The sequence below is a fragment of the Ambystoma mexicanum genome, chromosome 8 (assembly GCF_040938575.1).
Source record: "Ambystoma mexicanum isolate Mex_15411 chromosome 8, UKY_AmexF1_1, whole genome shotgun sequence".
Classification (NCBI taxonomy): Eukaryota; Metazoa; Chordata; class Amphibia; order Caudata; family Ambystomatidae; genus Ambystoma; species Ambystoma mexicanum.
The window spans coordinates 1,152,888,245-1,152,914,098 of record NC_090929.1 but is presented as its reverse complement, the minus strand read 5'-3'; positions in this window follow the sequence as shown (position 1 = coordinate 1,152,914,098).

The window sequence follows — 25,854 nt, the reverse complement described above, 5'->3', positions numbered from 1 at the left end:
GATCATCTGAAGGCTTCACAGAAGCATAAAGAAGAACTCATCACTGGACCCTGGCTGAAGGTACAGTCTGCCTTACATCTTCCGCCAGTGAAGGAAGCTCAGGATCTCCAAGAGGGAAACAAGATCCCTCCCCTAAACATCTCCCAGGGAACAGAGGAAGATACCAAATCCAAAGGACCCTCCAGCAGCTCAAGAGCCAATGCCCAACCAGCACACAGCGTGCTCTACTAGGCTCTGCAGCAAGCTTCCTAGGTAGGAAGTGCCAGAGAGTTTCTAAACCCGAAACCAAGGACGAGGCAGCTGTCTGCAACACACTCCACAGCTTTGGGCGCCACTTTAAAGGACAACACAAGCCCAGTGAAGAAGTCAGAAGCACATCTGCAAGCATCTACTGATGTCTGCCTTAAAGGACATTTTCGAGCCGCTCGAGTCCCTTGAGCTGCAAGTGACTGCACTGCTGACTGTTTTCACACCGCAGTCACTTATAGACATCCGAGACATATCGACCAGTGCTTCAGAGCCGCCAACCAGCACTGAGACAACAATTCCTGACCCTGAGCTGCTGTGTAGGCCAGCCTGTAGCAATCCGTCCAGCTTTGCTCGCCGAACTGTTTGCTGCCTGATACCCGCAGCTGTCTCCTGTCTTGAACTCTGTCGCAGAAGCTGCAAAGCAGCCTGAAACTGACTCGACCATGTCGAGCACCAATATCTCCTACAGCACAAGATACATTGTGGTTCTGCCCTCCTGGCCCTTCTCTAAAGACACCTAGAGACATTTTACAACCCATTGCTCCCTTTGTGCTAAAGCCAACTAACCTTGAATTGTTGCGATTATTACTATACCAACTACCCTCCTGTCAGTAGCCAGTGTGCATGCCTTTTCCTTATTTGAAACTGTCCTCTGCATTCCTTTACAGGATGGGTTGTATTTCGTGGTGTGCTAGAACTGTCTGTTGTGTCTGTTGTGATAATAATAAAGAGCTTTCTGAGATAAGCCTGTCATTCCGTCCACATTACCAAAATTGGACAAGGAGGTTTATAATGTGCTTGTGTTTGCAACCTGTTCAGTTCCCTTCTGGTGGACTAGAGGTATGGGGCTGATTGAAGGTGTAGAAAGCGATATTCATCCCTGGACCACTGGTGCCCCAGAAGTTGATTCATCACACGTGTAGTGGCGGCACCCTAGGAAGTTGATTGTTGATGGCTTCACTGTGGTTCCCATGTCCACCAAGAACTCAGCTTGGAGATCGTTGATCAGCGACATCAGTTTTGGGCTGCGTTGCAGTGCCATTTGGTTCCCCAATGCAAACACATATCCCTTTCTTCTCTGACTGTCTTGAGATGAGCTATACTCACTGTCTGGAAGCAATCTCTCAAATACATATCTTACATGGTGTCTGGGCCTTCTGTTATGTCTGTAACTGTGGACCATTAAGAGTACCTATCTGGTCGCCTCCTGCTCTACGGGGTCCTGTCTTCTGTTCTTGTGCCATCATTTGGTTGCCCATGAGCGCTCTCCCTGTATGTCGTCAAAGACCTCACAGGCACCCATACCATGAACCTCGATGGCAATGGTCCCAACATCTGCATCTAGGAGAGTTTCTCTATGCTTGACATACTACTACTCCACAAGCAGAGCAAAACTGGCCTATCGCTGGTCACGTTCTTTCATGCACGAACTCATATCTGCATCTGAAACAGAATTGGTCCTTCAGTGTATGTGAGTGCTGTGACGCTTTGATTTTGTTCACCACCAACTGAGATGTGGAGTGTATTTTAATCTTGTATATGGATTTTATTTGCAGTTCTATCGCCATTTCTGTGCATGCCAACATCAAGATCTCTTCTAGGTATCACGGTTTCTGCAGTAGTTTCTTCGTAAAATTAGAGGATTTGCATCCAGCGAGGATCTGTGTTTGCAGCGGTTCCTCATTTGAATATCTGTGAAATGTGCAGTGTTTCATGTGGGAACGCAAACCAATCATAACATTTCCAATCATTTCACCTTTATTCTGGACTGTTGAGTGAAAGAGGTGCCTTTCGTAGTGCACATTCATGCATGGAGGGGAGGGGGATTATTCTGATAATGCACTCATCGGACCTCTAATTGTGTCTGTAGTGTCCTCTGGTAGTTTATATACAATGTTGCAAACCACCAAGCCCACCGCCAAGGTAAGTCAACTTTTCTTTCTTTGGTCATCAAGTGGACGAAGAGCATCAACATACACATCAAAGTCACGCAGCCACCTTGTCCACTTTGGACCTAGATTGCTGGTGTCAGCCAAATCAAATGCGTAAGGTAATTGTAATGAGCGCCATTCCTGAGGACTTGGTTGATACATGCTGGGTGAGGATGAGGCAACAGTGGAGGGAATTTTGTTGTCCAACATCTTGCACTTCTCAAATTTCACCGAGTGGTACGACTGCTATGGGTGTGCAGTGTTGCACAGGGGTCTGTCCCATAGATTGTTTCACCAGCCTCTCAGAGCTTTCTGCTAACCAATATCCACGCTGCTCCACTCAGTGGCCTTCCATGAGTTTATTTGTGACTCATCCAAAGCCAATCATGTTGTTTCCTGGGATCTTTCCATGTGGAAAGAGGAAAACGTCCACAGCAGGGTTACTGTCGGCCTCCCAGCTCCTTGTTCACTTCAACCAACCACCAAGAGGGAATCTTCAGTGGTACGTGTGCCCCGAGCACCAGCCGTAATGTCAGGTGTCCCAGCACCCTTCCCAGGCCCTGCTTGCTTTGCAGGGGACTCGGGCATGCCAGCAACCTTGTCTGCGAATCCCCAGCCTGGAAATTACCTCAAGCATGGAAAGTAAAATGTGCAGTAGAGTTTGTCCACGTTATATGTTAGCATGTGTCCATGCTGTGCAATAGCCACACAGCACCTTCAGGCAAAGAAGACTTGGAGATGGGGGTAACTAAATAACATTACTATATTTCGCTTCCTCCCCATCTCATGATCTGACTTATGTGACTTAACCCAAACTCTGTTCTGCCTCTAACCGAACAAGGCGGATGAGATGCACTAAGATCATTTTCTTCCCAACATTACACATTCTCTCCCTACAATCTTGAAAAATTAAAATCAGTCCCCCAGCTTACCAATCACTCCCTTGATGCCCTACTAGATGCTGGAGAACCATAAGGGTTCCTTGAAACTCAGGCAATGAAAGAAGGGCTCTAGAGGAAGCGGAAGAAATACAATCCCCAAAACCACCACAATATAGAAACCAAAATATTGGCTGGGAATAAAATAACCTCAGGCCAGGCCCCTACCAACGCACATGACTACCATGCAATGACCCAATAACAGTCCCGTCCATCCCGCACAACCCATCTGCAATCAATAAGCCTAATCACTATCCAAGGGAAAGATAGCCCTTCTGTTAAAAGTCAGCCAGAAAGGGAAGCTGCCATCCATAGCAAATTACTAATTTGACCCAAAACAAAAAGGAGGGATTTTACTCAATCAATTGGCAGCCAGGGGTGTGATATTAGAGAACCAAGGGACCAGAGAATCAAAAAAAAGCTGTGCAAAGATGGTGGGAAGCAAACTCAGTGCCTGCTTTTGCAGATCTCGACGGCATAGACAAGAGACTAATGAGTGCCTTTAATAAAATGTTTGTGATAAATTGGAGGGGCTGGCATTCGTCTCTGATGCAGAGCTTGACAACAAAGCCAAAAGATTAATGAGTGCCTCTTGTGAGGAGTCTGTGATAAAAACCAAAATGTTGCAAATGATATTCGATAAAGAGATTGACAACAAAGCCAAGAGGCTGATGAGTGTTTTTGACAAAGAGTATGTGATGAAGCCAAGAGGTTGGACGTTGTCTCTGATGTAGAGTTGAATACTGAGAAACAAATGAGTGCCCTTTATGAATAGTCTGAGATAAAGCCAAGAAAACAAACAATAACTCTGATGGTAAGTTTGATGGGAAAGCCAAGAGCCTATGAGTACCCCTGTTGGAGCAACATGAAACCTCTGACAGGCTGCGATCCATTCAAGGAACACAGTAGTTGGAGCCGTGCCTCTGAAAGACTGTGAATTGCACAAGAACTCTAGGCTGTACTTATTAATTTTTTTATTTTATTGTTTTGGTTTATATCAAACTTTTACAAAAATCAGATTAAAACAATCTTTAGATAAAATCATCAATATAACAAAATATTAGACTAATGGTGAGGGACTATTTGGTTGACACCTTCTGCGGTAATACCTCACGACCTTGTTGTGTGTGTGTTGCTAAGAACTTGAGAGATCTTGATTGTATGAGCCACGTATTAGCTTTTGGTCGGACCAATGTAAGCGTCTATGGAGACATAGAGGCCCTCAGCTCCGTTGTTCAGAATTTCAATGGTAGGGTGAGCTTACACATTTAGTGCACCCCATAAATAGTATCATATCAGTCATGAACAGAACCAAGGATTCTCAACAGAAGAGAGAAATCTTGAGGAATCTTTGGAATTGCTTTATTTGCATTATGCTTCTATTCACGCAAGTGAGCAAGGCCTGGATTTGAGAAAGGCAAGTCAATTTTTGCCGAAACACGTGTCATCCACTAAAGGCTACAGTAATTTGCAAATAAAGCAATTCCAAATATTCCTCAAGATTTCTCTCTTCTGTTGAGAATCCTCGGTTCTGTGGATGACTGATATGATACTATTTATGCTCCGCACTAAATGTGTAAGCTCACCCTACCATCGTAACAAAATATTAGATTACATTCAAAGACTCAATTCACAAAATTATCAATTCACAATCGATTGTCATATATCCCCCTAACACTAATTTCGCAACGTAAACATATGACTTAGACAACTAGGTTATTTCACATGATTTCTGATTTGATTTAGATTTTTTGTATTTGTAACACGCACATGACAGCCAAAGCCGTATAGAGCCGCAGAAGGAACCAGAAATTAAGCCATAGTTAGACCGAAATCAACAGACAGTGAACTCATAATAGGATAATAAATGCTCTATCTAAACAAGAAAGTCTTTAGTACTTTCCGGAATTGTGGAAGTGAATGTACAGTTCTTAATTCCAATGGGAGTGAGCTCCATATTCTTGGGCCGAAAACGGCGAATCTTCTGTCTCCCCTTGAGTTATGAACTGAACAAGGGATAGCCAGAAGATGTAGATCAGTGGAGCGTAGGGATCTTGATGGTTGATATACTTGGATCAGGTCTCTAAAGTACTCTGGAGCCGGACCATTGATACATTTATGTACTAGGCATGCCACTTTAAATCTGATCCGATATTCCACGGTCAGCCAGTGTAAGGCTCGCCACAAGGATGAGATATGTGCACGTCGGTCCAGGCTGAAAATGTATTTTACTGCTGCATTTTGAGCTTTCTGCAGTCAAATAATTTGTTTATGAGGAATGCCAAGCAGTTGGGTATTACAGTAGTCAAGATGCCCATTAACTAGAGTGCCTACTTCCATGGCATACTCTTCCCTGGGGATGAAAGGTAGTGCGAGCCTCAGGAGCCCAAGGACGAAATTTACCGCCTTAACCTTTGCTCCAACTTGAGCTTCACTCCCCAGGTCGTCTTGCCAGATGCAGCCAAGCTTTTTGACCTTGGAGTCAAATTTGGAATTTGGCCCCAAAAGAGTTGGAATGGGTAGCTTCCTGGCAGCAGCTAGGAGGTGTTTAGGTCTGAATAAAATCAACTCGGTTTTGGCAGCGTTCAGCTGTAATTGATTATGAGCCATCCAAGTACTAACCTCCTCCACACATTGTGCCAATTTACCAAATGCATCCTCAAACTTCACAACTCTTAGAAAGATCTGCGTGTTGTCTGCATATGAATGGAATATCAATCCATGACATCTCAGAATCTCTAAAATAGGGTGAATATATAAATTAAATAATTGAGGTGACAAAGAAGACCCCTGTGGAACCTCACAAATCAGTCTAATAGCGTCTGACAGGATACCTTCCAGTCCAACCTTCTGGTGTTGATCGGTCAGTAAGGCTCTGAACCAGCGCAAAGCATGCTCAGATACCATTCCCACTTTTTGGAGTCGGTCCAAGAGGATGGTATGATCAACCGTGTCAAAAGCGGCGGACAGATCGAACATCACCAAAAGGGATAGCTCACTCTGATCCACAACCTTCAACAAGTCCTCCTGGACGGCCAGAAGGGCTGTTTCGGTTCCAAACTTGGGTCTAAACCCGGATTGTAATTTGTCCAGAATACATTCCCTTTCCACAAAGGCCTGGAGTTGACCGGTAACTATCTTTTCTAATATTTTTGCTGGCCAGGGAAGTCCTGCATTTGGCCAAAAACTCTGAAGATTTTTTGCATCCAATGAGGGCTTTTTCAACAAGGCGGTAACTATCGCGTGTTTCAAACTAGGTGGAATCTCTCCCTGTGAGATAGATTTATTGACAAACTTGGTGACAAACATCGTCAGATCAGAGGCCAGACGTTTGGCTACGTATGCAGGAAGAGCAAAAAGGGAGTAATTTGTGGGTTTAAGCTTATACATCAGAGAATGGATCTCTATTTCATCAACTCGTTGAAAATCAAAAATTGCGTTCTGCTCAGTTAAAGTCTTGGGGTCAGCTATACTTGAATTATTAAGAGAGTCCACATATACATCCCTTGTGGGCTGAATCTTTTTGGCAATCTCAGCCTTAATACCTTGGATCTTGTTTATAAAAAAGGAATTAAACAAGTTCGCCTGAGTAAGAGAGGATTCAGTTGGTGTAGATTTACAGGCAGGATTGCAAAATTTCGATATAATGGAAAATAATTCCCTTGGAGAGATTATCTGCTGCCTTCAGCTTTTTCCCCCAAAAACTATTTTTTTGCTAAAAAGAAAATAGCCTGGTTGTACTCTTTCAAAGCGATCTTGGCTCTCTTTGCATTCTCAAGTGTTTGATTATTGTGCCAATGTCGATCAGTCGTACTGACCGATTTACGTAGGGGAATCAGGTTTGGCATAAACCATTGTTTAGAAGATCGGTTTTGTCTCAATTTCTTAGGGGCAGATTTGGAACAAACATCCACAAGGATGGTGGTTCCACCATCAAAGAAATCATCACTAGAGAGCTGTAAATCAATGTTGCCTAAGGCCCTTTTGATGACTTCACCAGAAATGTTGTCCAAATCCTTAATTTTACGAGTGTAAGTACTGGGTCTGACCTTGATGCTAGACCTGTCATGATTATGCGGAGTAAGTGAGAGAAATTGTGCGAAATGGTCAGACCAATGAATTGGTCGCATTTCCTTCAACGAGACGTGGGTCCCTCTCACAATAACAATATTACAAAAACAGTGTCCCTTTAGATGAGAGGGGGAAATCCCCAAAGGATGAAGATTATGATTCTCTAAAAACTCCCAGAGAGTTCTGGAATCCGGGTGTGAAGCATCGTCCAACCAAATATTCCAGTCACCCATTAGCATAAGATTATTGTGCCTGCTCCCTTCACTGATCATGAAAAAATCCAGATTGTCACATATGTTTTTCAAAAAAATAATGACTCCTATTTTTAAAGCAATTGATTTGCCATGAAACATTTGAAACCAAATTTCATCTCTTAGTACATAGTATGCACTATTACCAAATTGCACAAAATATAGTAGTCTTTGTGAAGATAACTTTGGACAAACCAATAGTAGATGCTGTAAGTTCTCTTCTATCCAATTTATTTTACAAAATCGACAATATTGCCATTCATATTCTTTAAGATTCCTTATAGAGCAAATGTGCTGTGTTGGCAGTACATTAAATGGTCAAACCAATGAATTGGTCGCATTTCCTTCAACGAGACGTGGGTCTCTCTCACAATAACAATATCTAAACAGTGTCCCTTTAGATGAGAGGGGGAAATCCGCAAGGGATGAAGATTATGATTATCTAAAAGCTCCCAGAGAGTTCTGGAATCCGGGTTTAAAGCATCGTCCAACCAAATATTTCAGTCACCCATTAGCATAAGATTATTGTGCTTGCTCCCTTCACTGAACAGGAAAAAATCCAGATTGACACATGTGTTTTTAAAAAAAACAATGAAAACAATGATTGTATTTTTAAAGCAATTGATTTGCCATGCAACATTTGAAACCAAATTTCATCTCTTTGTACATAGTATGCACTATTACCAAATTGCACAAAATATAGTAGTCTTTGGAAGATAACTTTAAACAAACCAATAGTAGATGCTGTAAATTCTCTTCTATCCCATTTATTTTACAAAATCAACAATATTGCCATTCATACTCTTTAAGATTCCGTATAGAGCAAATGTGTTGTGTTGGCATTACATTAAATCTTAGACGCATTATATTGTTTCTAAGATGCATTGTTCTCTACCCAATTATCTTTTACTATCTCTTTTATTTTATTTGGAGTATGTATTAGAGTATCAATAATACTACCTATTTTCATCAGAATTTCTTCACATTCATTCTTCAATTCCAACATAAATGGCTCACTAATACTTCCATAAAGTGTGAAATACAAGGTATTACATCCTGTTATCAAGCACTTACGCCAATAATCTTTTCCATATCATGAAGCTTCTCAATGGTTGTAGTCCCATCTCATATCTAAATAGTTCAAACGGTACACATTTTGGTATATGGCATTGTCCTTCGCCAAATGATTCCTTCAATGATTTTGAGCTCTTTTGCTATTTTAGATGGAAAAAATGCATTCCCATACATCAGTCTTGGTATAATTTTAGCTCTGTAGAACTCTATACAAGGTATCATCGAAAAACCTCCATATTCACATTCAACTCTTCGAAGTTGACGGGAGGCAGCTACTGCCTTTGTCTTTAATTGAGTCTTGACAAAGTTGAGAGAGCACTTATTGGAAATTAGATAACCTAAATAATGAAGAAGAATCTGACTTTGAATTCTCTCTCCTTTGCATATCCATGCAAATTTAGACTGTGTCTTAGACACCTGTCCCAGTTGGAGAATAACAGTCTTGGAAGAATATCATAAATGTAAGATCTTCACTAAACTTTTCAACTTGAAGTATGATGTTAAAGTGGTATCCCTGTCTTGGGCCTTCTCTGCAGCCAATTGTAGGTTATCATTGTTGTAATACACATTTTGTCCGGAGGACGATGAACTTGAAGTCTTATTTTTGGATGGTTAAGGCAACAGCTCCATCTAGCAGTGATAACAGGCGAAGAGGGCAGTCTCTTCTATGGAACTTGAAGTCTTATTGTTTTATGTGTAAGGCAACAGCTCCCTCTAGTGGTGGTAACAGGCAAAGCGGGTACATGACAGCTTCGGACAAACATACATCTGGCCTGTTATTATATAGTATGATGTGAATGTATAATTGTTTCACATGTTTCATGTATCTTAGATCTTAAATCATTTTGAATTGAAAATAAAAAATGTTTAGATACTCAGAACATTTGTAACAAGTAGTTGATTGATGCCGGTGTGGGCTTCATGCAATATGGTGTTATGTTGGTGAATTGTCCCGGTCATCTGTATATAGCAGTTCTACATTTTGAAGGTCCTGTCTAAGGTATTTCCTCAATACCTTTTCACCGGATAGGCTGTCTTTCTCCACTGTCATTGCCTCTGTAGGCATTGTTATATTGGCCATATCATGAGGGCGGCTCATGTTTGTATCTCGGAACATCCCTCCAGAATATGGTGTAAAAATAACACTGCACCGATGGTTGCACATTATTTGGAATTCCATTACACCCCAGATTAAATATGGTGGTGCATTTTGGATGTGATAAAAACATCCACCAATGTCCAGCGATCTCTGCGTCACAAAAAAGCGTGGTGGATCCACAAAATGCAGACACATTTGACTGGTCTTAATGACCAGTTTCCTTTACTGATTGATTAGGGGACACAGGCATTAGTACTAGCAATTTTGTATTTACATTGTTTTGATCGTTTTAATCCCGTTACAATCTTCTTTTCACTCTTTGTTATTTTCCATGATTAGTACATCTTTTCACATAACTATTCGCTAACTCCGTGATTCAGTTTCCATTCTCTTCCTGTTTCAATAGTTTTTAATTTTCAGTTAAAACAGGTCTTTTTTGTCTATCCTGTACTAGGTCCACATGGGGAGCTTAGTCTCCATCGGTCACTAGCAGTTTGCTAATGCTAGCTAGGTGATGACGCTATCACGTCAATCAGATGGAGATGTTTGTCTGTCTCCTTCCCCGGTAGCATTCAACACTCGGTGACTATACGTATCAACACATTTGGCAAGGTATTTGGCAGGTGTTTCAGTCCTTTAAAATAGGCACGTTTTGTACTAATTAGCAAGCCAATGTCATCATAGTCTACCAGTCACTCCGCTTATCTAGATTACTAAGTGTGTATTATCCATCAGCCACGTAGCACGCGCTACTGCTGTGTTAGTGACAATGTCATTACGTTAGTCATGTGGAGACGGTCTCACGTCTCCATTTCAGGAAGCATTTTTTACAGCTTTTCTCCCTTGCTCTTGTGCTAGCAAGGGCAGAGATCATTTGTTGCAGTACATTCAGCTAGGTAAGAGGCAGGTTCCTTACCTCCTTATATTTGTGTATGTTTCTTTGAGAGCTTCACTTTCAATACATTCCACTCATGCTATGACACTGATTCTCCCTTTGGTATTGGTTCCATTTTGTAGGATTCACAGTCCCTCTGTACTGAATTCATTTGTTGAGGCATGTCTCAACTACGATTTATTCAGGTATGGCCTTTCCTTAGTAGCTAACTCTGCAGCACTTTCTGGTCACTTAGTTTCTCACACTATTCCTAATTTGATGTTTTTACAGAGTATGGGTTATATAATCCATGCATGCTAAGAGGTGGATGAACCTCTGGTCTTCTGGTTTTAACGCCAATGTGCCACAAGTCTCTGATTAATGGTGAGTTGTTTCACTGTTCCTCTCAAAGGTTGAGGCATCTTATCTACATAGGGACACGTTATTTTTAACATCTCGTCCTCTGGTTGTTAATTTATATACAGGGTCAATTTGAAGCTTTTGGTCCTGATGAAGGTGCATTACTAATCAGTCCCGCCAAAACATATTGTGCATGCTGTTGACATATTCCTCCACCAATCTGCATGCATGCCTCATGTCGACCCTGCTATATGTACACTTTCAAGTGCAATGATTTATTCATATTTTGATTCTGAGGCAGTGATCTAGCTAAATACCTGTGATTTAATCGTAGATGTAACTTGTTAGTTATTGATATAGAAAGGTGTTGTTTAGATTAGATGGTTTGTGATAAACAGATGGATATTCAAGGTGGCCAATGATTAAGTCACATGATTTTAGTGATTTTTTGTTTATTTGTTTTCTGTCTTGATGTCTATGCACCTTGAAATGCATTTACATGGTTTCCTTTTTCGTGGTGCTATGTTTGTTGTTTAAGATGATTAGAAATCACGTGTATATCAAATTAGAAACAACATAAAACGTGTTTAACTGATTTACGCTGTTTCAACAGTTGCTACACATATATGCATGTATAAAAAGAGGTACAGAATGAATTCTAGATAGTGTCTAGAATTAAACATTCATGTGACTCTGCAAACAATTTGGTTTGAATAGCTATCTAGTAATACCCACTGGGAACCCCCCCATCCGTTTGTATTTTATCCACAGTCCATACATGTTCCTAATTTAGGTTGATCACATTCGGGAGGGCACATAGACGGTACACACCATGCAGCACTTTGAAAAAAAATCAGCCGTTGTAATGTCTCAGTTTTAATCCGTTTTTTGGAAATGTGTCATTCAATTAAAGGTTAAAAAAGAGATTGCTCTATAACGCGAGAAGTCGGTATCTTGTTTACCCTCACAGAAATTAAAAAATGGTTCAAATCTTTTTTCAGAATCAGAACCGTATGTTTGCTAATTTGATGTAAGACTTAATTCAAACCCATCCAATCCTGGTGTTGTGCACTGAACTGATTTCATGCAAAAGGTAATTTATTGCATTGAAATGGCAGGGGCAGTGTGTCCACCAATTTTGTTGTGACGAATAAGATTCTGCTCCGCAGGAGTACACGGATGCGTAGGGGTAAATTGGCCAACTCAGCCCTCATACCTCTACATACCAAAACACAATGCAATCATAGAGGTAAACGGGCAGTTAAGAGATATTCCTCCTTTGGCTTTTGTGGTAACGTGGGCCGAGGGAAGGCTATACTCTCAAGAGGGGTGTAAAGGTAAACAAGTAGTGACCCAAACAACACAGTACCACAGTCCAAAATAAAGGGAATTTGCAATCAAGGTCCTGTAAAAATATAAAAACTTTAATTAAAGAAACCATCTGCACGTAGAAAGAAAAGAGATTACTAGACAAAAATCCACCATGAAGGAAGAACAGAGAACATGCGACAGACTGGAGAAAGTAGCACTCTGTGAGTTGTTCCAGGGGTGGTAGGTAAGGTACTACGATAAAAAGGATATCTTATAGAAAACTGGAGTGATCGTGACCTAACCAGTGTGAAGGCATCATGAGTCAGACACAGACAACAGGTTCAGGTTCTCTACAAAGTTTTATTTTAACTTAAAAAGGCATGATGGATGAATGCCTAACTTGCCCTATGCTAAGGTGGTATTTCCCTACCTAAAGAAAACTAAGGATAGTCTATGGGCCTCATTACAACCCTGGCGTAGGACCATGGTGCTATTAGCACCATGGTCCATGCCGGATTCCGCCATGGTGGATGGCGGATTTACCGCCCCATTCCAAGGTTGGCGGGGCGGTAAATCCCCATTCACCATTGCCCCTTCCCCATTCCCATTTTTGCCCCATAGGGCTCAATGGGGATTAGGAAGGCGCTAATTACGGCACCGTAAATTACGGTGCCGTAATTAGCACCAAGGTCGCTTAGCGCCTTGGATTTTAACGCCTGCAAAAAGCAGGCGTTAAAGTGGGAATCTGGCGTTAAGGGTTTAACGGCGCCGCAGCCTTTTACAGCGCCGTTAACCCCTTAACGCCAGGGTTGTAATGAGGCCTTATGTCAGGAAATCCAAAATAAAACATCAGTCTGTGTCTAAAACCTATATGGGCCCACACAACTAACTACATATCTGGGCCTCATCACGAGTTGAGCTATATCCCGGCTGTAATACTGGCTGACTGTAATAGCCCTAGCACAGAGGGTCCGGCGGTATTACCACCATATAACGGGTTGGGTGATAACGGTAAATCCCCATTCCCCATTGGGTCCATTGTATTCAATGGGGCATTTTCAGCGCTATTTATGAGGGATAAAACAGCCGGCGGTAATACAGCCGAAAACAGGGGATTTTCACCTCCAGAGAAAGGCTAGAGATAAAACAGCCCATTTAGCACCCAACTTGTGATAGGGCCAGCCCTTAAATGCGGCGGTTATACCGGTACCACTGCATTTAATTGCTACAGCCCAACTCGTGATGAGCCCCAATGTGTTTGGATATCTGCAACAGTGTTCAAAGTAAAGTTCAGAGCCTTTTCTAGCTCCCCTTCGCAAAGTTCAATGTAGTTAATCAAATACATGGGTTTCCTTCCCCTAGAGTTCAAATCTTCCAGCTTTCAAAACACTTGACTTCAACATCAGAAGAAGGTTTTCGCACAACACAAGCTTCTTGATAGGTGTTTTTAGTGGTTTTCCCATTCGAGGTTAACCGGTCTAGAGGCAGTTGTTGGACCACACGGTCCACCCATTACAGGTCGCACAACTGGTGCCCTTCCTTGACTTCTCTCCTCAGAATCCAGTTCACCACTTCTCCTCAGCAGTGAGTTTTGCCTCAGTCAAACGTGTCACACCATTCTGACAATGTATTATGGCTGGTTTAAACACCTTGGCCCTCATTAGGACCCTGGCGGAATGGGTTTAATGGCACCGGTAAAGGTGCCGGAGCCGTTAAACCCATTCCGCCCTATTACGAGGTCCCCTTGCGGGATCCGCTCTGGACGTCTGGTCAGATCAGATGTCCTTTGCGGGTCCCGTGAGGGGACCAGGGAGCTAACAGCGAGCCCGTTATTAACTGGCCCATTGTTAGTATCAACTCCATTCCCATTGAGCCCTACAGGGCTCAATGGGAATGGGGAAAACATTTACCAGGTCCATGTAATGGGCAATTACCGGGTCCGCCAAGGTCAGCATGACCCGGTAATTGCCCATTCCATGGATCCGGTAAAAATTAATTACCAGCGGCAGGCTACCGCCAGGGTCCTAATGAGGCCCCTTGTGCTTGTTACATCTCCTTATGTTTCCTTGACTCTTGCCAATGCTTGTTTCCTTACAATGTACAGTTCCTTGCACTTGCATGGCTGTGGCCAGTATTAGATCTATCATATCTTTCATTCAACTCTTTGTGCTCTTTTGGCGTTACTAGCACTTGTTTCATTTAGTGTGGTTCATCATTCCCATACAGTTCACACAAGTCTCCTTTCAGTAAAGATCACACACTTTCTCTCACTCCTTTCCAGATCGCAGAGTGTTTTCATCTTATTCTCAATTCATTCAATATTCACAATACATTTACTTCGCTTTAACTGGCTTTCGATTTGTTCAGTATTCAAGATATGTTTCATCGGTTTCATTGCTTTCATTGCGTTCGGTATTCAAAATATGTTTCATTCACTTTATTTCTGTCACTGCTTGCCAGCCCGGTGTTCCTCCTTTTCTGGTTTCACTCACTGGTCGGTATTACGGCTCCTCACGAGTCCTTCTGCCGCCACAGGCTCCTGGTTTGAATGAGTCTTCTCCCGGCAATCTTCTTGTGGCTCGCATAGACCCAGCAACATTTCCATGGTGAAGCAGGATACTTATGACCGCTACATTCGAACCTGCTGGCCTCTGTCAAACGGCTTGCTACCGGCCTCCAACTTTTTCTGTCACCACTTTCTGCAGCATACACTCTTCACTGCTTCACAGGCTTTCAGCACTCCTCTTGCCACGCCGCCACACCATAGAGGTCTCCCTGCACATAGCTGACTGTGCCCACGCAGCTCGCCCTGCTTCCACAGCTGACCTAATTTGTTTTGCATTTCCATCTTTTAAAGCTCACGCCTTCAGTTTGACAAGAAAAAGGACTAGACCGCTCACCAGCAAAGCGGTAGTCCTGACTTCATCATGTTGTCCTCCTCGTAGCAGTACTTGGTTGGTTGGGGCTGTCAATTGTTCGTTTTCATAAAATTGGGATGTGTTGGTCCACTTGTCCTCTTCTTCGTCCTAGTACCATTTTGTGAAATACTTTAGGGGAATCACAGTGACAGGGCTGACAGGACTGACAAAAGCCTAAGCTGGCTTGAGGGATGGAGGGTTTGTGGTGAAAGAGAATTGGGGGACACCATATCTCACCTAAGGATGTCCTCTCCCAAGTGTCCGCAACCCAGGTTATCCTCCCCCGCATATCAACCCCCAGGGTCAGGATCCAAAAGCAATGGCCTTTCCCTGGCCACCTGAGCAGAGGGTACCAGGGGAAAGGAAGGGAGGACGCCCTCCACTCCTACACATACACTTCCCCTATGCATAGGGCTTCCAGCACAAGGGACATATGCTAATGTATTTTCAGGGGAATGGTGGGTGGTTGTGTTGTGAATCCCTCGGGATTGATGACCAATCCCACACAGAAGTGGTGGGTATAAAAGTTTCTTCTTGCCAATTTCTGAAAGGTGAAAACTGTGAATGGCACGGGCGGACTTCCTGTAATGAGGATGAAGCTGGGGAAGTCCGTCCCAATGAATGTTTTTTCTGATAGCTCTGGAATAATGGCAAAAGGAAAATGGTTGTCGTGCCTTGTACATGTATGGTTATAGCAACCTTGAGGTAGAGCTCTAGGTCTCCATGGACCCACGTGATTCTTACCAAAGGTGCATTCTTTAGTTGCTCAGGTGGTACCAGATCAGCTCGCATGGCCGTCTGTTTACTATCAGAATCTACTAGGGCCTGTACCGCAATGCCATTCACAAGAATTAATTTGTGAGTGGATTGAGATGATGTTCCACAAAAGAAATTGCTCTGGGTTTCAATGATTTCATAAGAACCTGGATCCTCACATTCGTCTCCTATCATACATCCAATCTCCATAGGTTCCTCTCTTTTATTTTGGAGACAATTCCTGGATAGATGCCCTGGCTCAATGCAGGAAAAACACTTTGGGATCATGGGTTTTATTGGTTTACCATCTTCTCTCCTCACTTCGTCTTTGACTTTGGGGTTGGGTTTTTTCTCAATCTTTTCTCTCTCCCCACTATTAATGTCCCTGGGTTGATTGGGGAAACTCACTCTTTCTCTCTGTGGAAAGTTGAGACGGGTAGTTCCTCTAGTCTCCATCTTTTCTTCCGCTTGGTGTAATAAATGGAAATGCTTGTTGGCATCAGCAAAAGCTTGGGCAAAGGCTAAAGAGAGTGTGGGCTGGTTCAGTTGTAAAACGGCCCGTTGAAGTGAGGGAGGTAATAAGTTGGTAAATTGCTCTATGCTTAGGGCTTCGGGTAAGGATTTCTTTCCTAACCATAAGGATAGCGTATTCTTAACTTGCTCTCCCAATTCCAAAGTTATTTCTCTGGGGTTTAATTTAATATTTCTTAACTTTTCTCAAAAGAAATTATTCGTTTGTCCCACTCTTTGTAAGAGAACGTCTTTTATTTCAGCAAAGGTGGCTGGTCCTGGGAGGTTTAGTAACTGGTAGGAAGTTTGTAATTCTCCTTTTAATAAGGTTCCCAGAGAGTATAATTTTAACTCATCCCCCCCATTGGAACTGGGTTTGCTAACCTTTAAAAGTTTAAGAAAAAATTTCCTAATTTCTCCCCTTCTTTGTAGAGTTGAAGAACTCCCTGTTGAACATTTTCTTTTTCTTTTTTACCTGCAGTCAGCCGTTCCAACCCTGTTTGAAACCTCTCCTCTGCTTTTATTTGATGTGCAGCCAGTTGAGCTATCACTTCGTCTAAGGATGGCATAGTGTATGCAGGTAATATGGTTCCACCTGAACTTCCTTCAGAATCTGACACATAGAAAGAAATTCAGAGTCCCCGTCGGTTTCCGGGTTCAAATCTATTCTGTTTGGGCTGACTGGACTCGTGTTCCCTTTTCCCTCTTTCCTTGGAATAACTGGAGAAGGATGAGATAGAGTGGCAGGGGAAACCCCTTTGCAGGGCTTAAAGAATCTAATACCTCAGGTCAGAGAAATACTTGGGGTTTCCTGATGTTTAATAATATGGTGTCCCAGTGTTTCAAATGATAGGAGGCCAAGGGAAGAGTGTCAAGGAGGATCTGTGATCTATATACTAAATCTTGACGCATAATTGGGACCATCACATGGGTCGAAAATATTTTCTCAACTGTTGACACTTTATCCTGAGCCTGAACTCTCACAATCACTTTCTTCCCTGATGGTTGTTGGACTACAAGAAATATAAGGGTTTCCAAATTTGTACCAATTGAGAGTATCCCAATTATGACACCATTTGTGAAGGCATCATGAGTCAGACACAGACAATAGGTTCAGGTTTCTCAACAAAGTTGCATTTTAACTTAAAATGGCAGGGTGGATGAGTGCCTAACTTGCCCTATGCTAAGGTGGAATTTCCCTACCGAAAGAAAACTAAGGATAGTCTATGTCAGGAAGTACAAAATAAAACATCAGTCTGTGTCCAAAACCTACACTGGCCCACACAACTAACTGCATACAATGTGTAGGGATAGCTACATCAAAAAGGAACAGTGTTCAAAGTAAAGTTCAGAGCCTTTTCTAGCTCCCCTTCGCAAAGTTCAATGTAGTTAATCAAATAGAGGGGTTTCCTTTCCCAAGAGTTCAAATCTTCCAGCTTTTAAAACACTTGACTTCAACATCAGAAGAAGGTTTTCACACAACACAAGCTTCTTGATAGGTGTTTTTAGTGGTTTTCCCATTTGAGGTTAACCGGTCTAGGGGCAGTTGTCGCACCACACAGTCCACCCATTACAGGTCACAAAACTGCTACTCTTCCTTGACTGCTCTCCTCGGACTCCAGTTCACCACTTCTCCTCAGCAGTGAGAATTGTATCAGTCAAATGTGTCACACTCCTCTGACAATGTATTATGGCTGGCTTAAACACCTTGTGCTTGTTACATCTCATTTTGTTTCCTTGGCTCTTGTCAATGCTTGTTTCCTTACAATGTACAGTTCCTTGCACTTGCTTGGCTGTGGCCAGTATTAGATCTCTCATATCTTTCATTCAACTCTTTGTGCTTGTTTCACTTGGTGCAGTTGATTATTTCCATGCAGTTCACAACTTACCTTTCAATAAAGTTCACACTCTTTCTCTCACGCCTTTCAGGATGCCAGAGGGTTTTCAACTTCTTCTCAATTAATTTAATATTCACAATACATTTACTTCACTTTAGCTGACTTTCAATTCGTTCAGTGTTCAAAATACATTTAAACTGTTTCATTGCCTTCATTGTGTTAGGTATTCAAAATACGTTGCATTCACTTTATTTCTGTCACGGCCGGTCGGTCTTACGGCTCCTCGCAAATCCTTCTACCACCACAGGTTCCTGGTTTTCCATGAGGTCACTCACATCTTCTCTCAGCGGTCTTCTTGTGGCTCGCACACACCCAGCAACGTTTCCATGGTGAAGCAGGATACATACAACTGCTACCTTCGGTCCTGCCAGCTTCTGTCTCATGGCTTGCTACCGGCCTCCAGATTCCATTGTCACCACTTCCTGCTGCATACACTCTGCACTGCTTCACGGGCTGACAGCACTCCCCCTGCCACTACTCCACACTGGAGTGGTCTCCCTGCACACATCTGACTGTGCCCATGCAGCTCATTGCGCTTCCACAGCTGACCTCATTTGTTTTGCATTTCCCACTTTTAAAGCTCCTGCCTTCAGTTTCATTACAAAAGGACTAGACCGCTCACCAGCAAAGCGGGAGTCCTGCATTGATCTTGTTGTCCTCCTCCACGTCCCAGTACTTGGTTGGGGCTGAAAATTGTTTGTTTTCATGAAATGAGGAAGTGTTGGTCCAGGTGTCCTCTTCTTCATCCCAGTACCATATTGATGCATTTTGTGGAGTATTTTAGGGGAATCACAGTGACAGAGCTGATAAAAGTCTATGAAGGCTTGAAGGATGGAGGGTGTGTGGAGAAAGGGAAATAGAGAATACCATGTCTCACCTAAGGACGTCCTCTCCCCACTCCCCAAGTCTCCTCCACACAGGTGATCCTCCCTCGCATATCCACCCCCAGGGTCAGGATCGAAGAGTGATGGCCTTTCCCTGGCCAGCTGAGCAGTGGATACCGGGGGAAAAGTAGTGAGGATGCCCTCAGGTTCCTCACACCAGTTTCTAGCGTCCAAGTGGATCGAGGGGGTAGTTCAGAGTCAACATTACCTGGATTCAGTTCTTGGGGGGGCTGACGCAGTCAGACCCGGAGTCAAACAAAGACGCAAGTTGATCAGGCTCAGTTTTTGGCACGTAGGATTGTGGAGGCTGGGCAGCAAGTGGGTGTCAAGTACAGGGAAATGTGGGTGCTCTGTGCTGTAGAATGGCGACTCTTGGAAGATGCAAGTCAGGGCGGTTTTAGGAATGCTTCGTGGTTGGCCATGCAGAGTGGTGCTTTAGCCACTTGAAGGGTACGATGAGTGATGCTCCAGGTGTTTGAGTCGGCGGGTGATGGTCATCGAAGTGGTGACCTTGTGTGCGTTGATGTGCTATCGATGAGCGGCAGTTTGAGGTCTAGCTGGGCCGAACCATGGTGGTCACCTCCAGTTAGAATCAGCGATTTTGTTTGGATTGCAGCTTTGAGTAGTCACTTTGGGCCGACCAGGTGATGAGCTTTGCCTGGGACATGATGCAGTGTCGAGCTGGTCGAAAGTGCAAGCAAATGTTCAATCAGTGGATGAGCACAGAAATAAGCGCCACCGACTTACCTCTTGTTCCAGGTCCAGTGACCACGGAGCAACCAGGGTTCTGTGCAGTGAACAGGGAGATTTGGCTGGTCTGGTCCTCCAGCTGATGTGGTGCCCTTTCAGGGGGACTTGAAGATAGGGTGGTTCGTGTTCAGGGTCTGCTCTCTGAGCTTAGGCGACTCAGTATGGCAGGTTCTGGTCCATAGCAAAGGTTCACTCCAAGGTGCCCTGGGAGTGGATAGGGTCAGATCTTTCTTCTGCCTTGGTCGGCTCCTTCTTCATCTTTGGAAAGTGCAACTTTCCCAAAGGAAGTCAAGTGAGTTCTTCTCAGGTGTAGTTCCAGAGTGGATCTGCTGAAGGCCTGGAATGCCCCTTCTTTTAAAGGAAAGGGTCCTAAGGGGATTGACCTAAAGCTAGCCTGCGTTATTGCTCCAATCCCTGCCCTGAAATGGAATGGACTTTGCCCATGTGATGTCACACACAAAGTGCTTCGCTCCAGATGAAGTCGAGGGGAAAGGAAAGAGAGAGAGACAGAGAGACAATGAAAATAAATATGGTGGAAGCCTCCTTCCCCTGATCATTACCCTGCTCCCTATCATAATCACACACCCTTCCCTTCTCATTGAGAACAAACACCCTTAGGTATGCAGCACCCTGGTGTGACACTGTTCCTTTTGAATTGGTGTGCTCCCTTGATGCCTGGGCCCGGGGCACCTGTGTTGCTGTCTCGGGTGGAGGGTGCCACTGGCCCTCACAAAGATATCAAAGGGAGGGCCCGGCCTTCCAGGGTCTCGTCCTGCCATTTGGCGGGCTACGCCCGGCTGACCAGAATACACATCACCTTCCATTGCTGAGTTAACTCACAGAAGCGGACAAATGTGTGATATCAATTGCAATGTGGCCATTGTGATCAAAAGTAGCACCATGCACTATGCCTACATTTTAGAGTTTGACCTGCCACCAGCATGTGCGACCCATGATCATAGTTTTGGGGACAGAGGGGCAGATTAAAAATTCTTTCTCTGCTGCACAGGGACTTGGATGTCTCTGCAGCTGTCTAGGGCCCTCGTAACCTTGGAACCTGCTCTGTGCCATGAGTAAAGCGGGTTTAATCGTATTATATGCAGCAAAGAGCTAAAAAACGTGGTCTCCAGTCACATGGTCAGATCGAAATAGAATGTGGGTCAAGCTACACTGAAACCAGAAGATAAGACCATGCCATACTCCCTTTTATTCTCGGGCACAGTGAGCTTCTACAAGGCCAAGTTCAAAGCCTAATTGAATGGCAGACTGAAGGAGTGATAATAGATGTTGGGCTAATTGGGTGGGGAGGCATGGCCAGGCCGACCCTCCTAGCACCTGGGGTAACTGCCTTGCGTGCTGCTAGCAAGTGGAATATTCCAGAAGGGTACAAGTGGGCCAACCAATGATACAGGGCTACGTATCAAAGAGCCTTATAGTTTGTGCAACCAATAGATCATTGTGTATTTTGTGATGATGAAGATGACTTTCACTGAGGAGGGCTTAGTTGTCCACCTGATGTCAGAGACCCCATCACAACCTCCAACAGTATGGAATGTATATCTAGATGTTCCCTTTAAACCGATCACATCCCCAAGTAGGTTTTCTTAGTTCCATGTAGTGTGACATCAATGATGACGAATTTTTGCTATAAATGGTCTTTTTTTCATGTAACTGGAGAGAAATCAAGCGAATGTCCGTTGATGTCCATTGTAACTCTGTTTTAGATCATTGTTAATAAAACAGTACTACGTTTTGCCAACTTCCTGAATCGGTTTGATTATTGACGTATGAGTAAGTTCAGCATCCCCATCCCTCTCTAAGTATTGCTACCTCGTCTTAAAGGGCCCCAGGTCCTGGGGTCCAATGGCAATCCATCACAGTTGTTATGTTAATAGGATGTGTATCGTGCACTGCTGAAATTTGCGAGGTCTACAGATGCTCTTTTGGATCTGAAAGAGAGATGGTAGGTTGGGTTAGTCAGGAAGAGAGGGATAGAAAAAGATTTTGGTGCATTGTGTTATTGCATGCAGTTCGGAAGTACCCTGCATTCTAAATGCATGTGAGCTTTCTATGTGTTACGTAGTTAGAAATCTCAAGGGTTTTGTGTCCAGAGAGGAAATCATGTGCATTTGTGATGCAGGGCTGCATTGACAGGGGTCTGGCTTGTGTTAGTTGAATTTTTGTGTTGCAGACTTCAGTTGTTTAATGAGTGAGTCAGGTGAGTATACACGGTACACTATTATGCACTCTATCCTGGGACCCCTAGAAGCAAAACCCCATACAATGCTTTATAACACGCTTAGCCCTGGGACACCTTAAAGCAAGAATACAATGGAATACAGAATAGTACTCTTTACACTGGGAAACGAAGAAGCAGAACACAATAGGCTTGTGCACTTGACCCTATGGCACCTAGAAACAAGATTACAATGGGATACAGTACACTATGCTTCACAATTGGACACATAGAAGCCTGATTACAGTGGGATACTGTATAATAGTGTTTACCCTGGGACACCTATAAACAGAACACAATAGGGTAATGCATATCACATTTTACCCTTGGATACTTAGAAATAAAACACACAAGGATACTGTATAGTATGCTTTACCATGGGACACCTAGATGCAAGATTACAGTGGGATACGGTTTAATACTCTTTACCTTAGGACAAGTAGAAGTAGGATACAGTATAATGTGCCTCAACCTGGGAAACTTAGAGGGTAAACACAATAGAATACAGTATAATACTCATGCCTTGTCCATCTTTTACAAGGATGCTTACGTAAGAAATTGTCCATCTCAATGACACTAATCATATCATCATCAGTAAATAGCTTTCTGTAAAACACTTTTAAGGTATCATCACATTTTGCATTGTTTTCTGTGAACCATGTATCCAACATTTAAAGTGATTGCTCAAATCAGTTTGGAACTCTCTATCATTTTAAGTGATAGAACTAATAGTTTACTTGTCTTCTCTCGATACTCAAAATATCTTTGCTTCATACACTGGAAAACAAATTTAGCTTTAGGTTTCAAAACTCTGTTAAGTCCAAATTGGCCTATAATAAAATTAATCAAATTTGATTTATCTTGGGTATATCAATATTTCTTTTCAAATATCTAAGTACCCTATTCAGTTGATTTTGTTTCTTCAAGTTGTTTGCTTTGACATAGGACGTCTGATTAATGATTCTATCTCTTATAAATGTTTACAATGTGTCCATGGTACAAAATTCATACTTCGAAAGTCATTTTTTGATTGGCTGTTTGCTGATTTGTTTCCATCAAAAAGCATAGGGGGATGCGGGGATGGGAATATAAAGGGTGGGGAGATTGGGAATACAGTTAAATTAATAGAGGAAGGTGGGTATGGGGGTACCCCCCCAAAAAGAAAAAAAATAATTTCGCTTGGTTTTTTCAAGACATTTTTTTGCAAAAAAACATTGAAAAAATGAATCTCAAAAACCCTGCCCCATACATTACAGTGTACCGCTGAGGAGAGCGTATGATCTTTCACTTCAGGGTTTAACATTCTCCGAGGGTCAGCTAAATCCAGTTGCCCAGAATCACATTTACGCCTTTGTTATGTCTGAAATGTAAGTTACTATGATCTGATGATCTAAATAATATTGATCTTATCTTAACAGCATTCGTAGAGTGTAACATATGCCCAAAGGCATCTTGACGCTAACTTAGACAGGACAATATGAAGAGAGAAAAAACTAAAATAAACATGTTTTAAGAGAGCACCAAAATGACAGATAATCATCCACCGTCCGGAGGGCGCGAGGGAGTGAGTTCCATAAAGAAGTGGCAGCCACTGAGAAGGACCGCCTGCCAATCCGAGTAAGTTTAAATCATGCAACCTCCACCAAACAGGCCTCAGCTGACCATAGGGCCTGACAAGGAATACAGAACCTGAATTTCGCCTATAGATAGACAGCTCCTAAACCATGCAGACCTTGATGCACCAGGCAGAGTGCTTTAAATTGAATACACTTTGTAACTGGAAGCTAGCGCAAGCTGCACAAGATTGGAGTGGCAAGGGTGCAGCGAGGAGTGGAGGTAACAGCAAGAGCCATAGAGTTCTGCAAGATTTGCAGTCACCGGATTAGGTAGGCTGGCTGTGCAAGAAATAGAGAATTACACTAATCAAGAGAAGACAATTCCAAAGAAGAAACCAGAGTTGCACGAAGATGAAGAGATTGGAAGGGGAGAACCTTGCATATATTGTTCAGTTTCAAATGGCCGACCTGACATACTGCACTAATCTGAGCAGCCATGGATAAAGAGGACATGATTTAATCCCCAGGATTTTAACCATTGGAACTGGCTCAAGACAAGAACCCAGTGAGGAATGCCAGAAGAGAGATGGCCAGAGAGCAGCAGCAGCAGCAGCAGCAGAGGATCCCACCACCAGAACCTCTGTCTTCTCCCCGTTCAGTCAACGCCAGTTGTCTCACATCCATTCCCCCACAGCTTCAAGACAGACCCTAAGCTAGGCTGCAGTTTCAGGCAGAGATATATCTAACCGAATAATGAACCTCAGTATCATCTGCACGGGCAAAGCAACAGAAGCCATGGGAGAAGATGAGCCTGGTCAGTGGATGGACATACACATTGAACAGGACTGGGAAAATGGCAGAGCCTTGAGGAACACCACAGGCAAGAGCAATGGGGCAGAGCACAAAGGTGGAAGGGAGAGAGACTAAGGGCCTCATTACACGGATGGCGGTAGGGATTTACCGGTACCGGTAAAATACCGGTACCGGTAAATCCCTACCACCTTACTACGAGGTCCCTTTGCGGGTTGTGGGATTTAACGCCTGCTTTTTGCAGGCGATAAAATCCAACCCGCTAAGGGACCTCAGAGCTAATTACGGCACCGCAAAATTGCGGTGCCGTAATTAGCGCCTTCCCCATTCCCATAGAGCCCTATGGGGCAGAAATGGGAATGGGGAAGGGCAATGGCGGAAGGGGGATTTACCGCCCCTCCAACCTTGGAATGGGCCGGTAAATCCCCTTTCCGCCAAGGCGGTGCCGGTATTTTACCGGCATGAGCCATGGTGCTAATAGCGCCATGGCTCACCGCCTACCGTGTAATGAGGCCCTTGAATGATCAGAAAGAAAATAAGTGATCCAGGACGAAACGTCACCTGAGAGACCGGCTCCCAAGAGGCGAGCAAGCAAGACAGCATGATCAATGATATCAAAGGCCGTGGACAGGTTGAGCAATATCAAAGCTCCCATGCCAGCATGATCATGCAGTCGAGAGAGGTAATCCGTGACTGAGACCAGTACCCCCTCGGTGCCATGTCCTGGCCAGAACACAGGCTGAAATGGATGAAAAAAGAAGATTCCTCTAAAAAAGAGGTGAGAAGAGGGCAGATTAAGATTCAAGCAAGTTCATGAAAAAAAGAAGGACGAAAGCTCACTGGAATAGAAGGATATGGTGTGAGCTTTTCTAGTAAAGGAATCTCCAGGGCATGTTTAAGAGAGGCTGGGGTCAGGCCATTTTCAAACGAGATGTTCACTGCATGTGTAACCAGCAGAGCAATCTGGGGCATAACATCCTTTAAAACAGGCAAACGGATAGCATTCATGGGGGAGGCTGACCTCTACCTATTCATGGCCCATATAATATCATCTGAGGTAAATGTGGGGAAAACATCCCAGACAAGACCTGCAGTGGCATCATTTACCTCAGGCTGAGATTGCAATAACCTTAGACTGGACCCACGAATGTCCTCCGGAATGTTCTCAATCTTGTCCACAAAACATTTGGAGAGAGAAACACATAAGGATTGAGATGGCGATACTGACTCTGTTGTGGCGGCTGACAAAGAGCGATTGCTTCTAGAGTTAAACTGCTAAAATAGTATTGTCTATTGTAAGGTCATGGCATTTTTGTTGTATCGCTTCAAAAGAAAGGTGTTTAGTCTTTGTTTGGTGCATAAATAGTTGCCAATCTGT